Genomic DNA, 1,487 nt, shown 5'->3' on the forward strand with positions numbered 1-1,487 from the left:
GATATTTGTTGTTGTTAGGTGCCATTGAGTCAGCTCTGACACATCATGACCCTACAACAGAATGAAACACTGACTAGTTCTGTGTCAGCCCCACAATCCTTGCTGTACATGAGCCCATCATTGCAGTCACAGTGTCAATCCATCTTGTTGAGGGTCTTCCCCATTTTCATTGACCCTCCACTTTACCAAGCATAATATCCTGCTCCAGGGAATGATCTCTTCCAACAACATGACGAAGTAGGTGACAGAAGGTCTGACCACTCTTGCTTCCAGGGAGCATTCTGGCTGAACTTCTTCCAGAATAGATTTGTCAGTTCTTCTAGCAGTCCATGATACTTTCAGTATTCTTTGCCAACACCAAAACTCAAAAGCATTAACAAGCATCAGCTCTTCTTAGGTCTTCCTTATTCATTGTCCATCTTTCACATGCATATGAGATTGAAAATACTATGGCTTGGTTAGGCGCACCTTAGTCTTCAAAGAGACATTTTTGTCCTTCAGCACTTTAAAGAGGTCTTTTGCAGCAAATTTGCCCAGTGAAATATGCTGTCTGATATCTTGACTGCTGCTTCTGTTTGTGTTGATTTTGAAACTAAGTAATATGAAATCTTTAAAGACTTCAGTCTTCTCTCCATTTATTGTGATGTTGCTTATTGGTCCAGTTGTGAGGAATTTTGTTTTCTTTATATTGAAGTGTAATTCATACTGCAGACTGTAGTCTTTAATCTTCCTCAGTAAGTGCTTCGAGTCATCTTTATTTTCAGCAAGCAAAATTGTGTCTCCGCATATCGCAAGTTGTAAATGAGTGTTCCTCTGATCCTGATACCATGTTCTTCTTTATATAGTCCAATTTATTGGATTATTTGCTCAGTATACACATTGAATAGGTATGTTGAAAGGATACAACCCTGATGCTCTCCCTTCCTGATTTTAAACTGTGCTATATCCCCTTGTTCTCCTTGAATGACAGCCTCCAGGTCTATGTACAAGATCCTCACGAGCATAATTAAGTGTTTTGTAAATCCCATTCTTCTCAATGTTATCCATAATTTGTTATGACCCGCCCAGTTGAAAGCTTTTGTCTTTTGTGTACTCTCCTTTAAGTGGCAGACCCTTGACTAGGGAAATCTACATGTTTACACTGAAAATAATTTTATGTTAAGTTTTCTAGCAATTAAAACTCTCATGACCCTTTCTTTCCAAATGAGCATCAGAGCTCTTTTCACATGAGTGTGTTTCTGTTTTATGGTGCCTATCCTTGGTGGCAAAATATATATTTTAATCTCTTTTCAAATATATATTTTACTTTGTTTATTCCTATCCTTGTATTCAAGATATGTATTTGGATTGTTGGTTCGCTTCTTACTCTGTTTTCATACTTGTTCAAAGTTATCTCTCCTCTGTGGAGGCTAATCTCTATCAGAAAGGTACCAACATGGCTTCATGGATTATAAATACATTTATTAAAGAACCCACAATAATGAAAT

This window comes from Orycteropus afer, unplaced genomic scaffold (genome assembly GCF_000298275.1).
Source record: "Orycteropus afer afer isolate SDZICR_OR568_19922 unplaced genomic scaffold, OryAfe1.0 scaffold01539, whole genome shotgun sequence".
In the NCBI taxonomy this organism is placed as follows: domain Eukaryota; kingdom Metazoa; phylum Chordata; class Mammalia; order Tubulidentata; family Orycteropodidae; genus Orycteropus; species Orycteropus afer.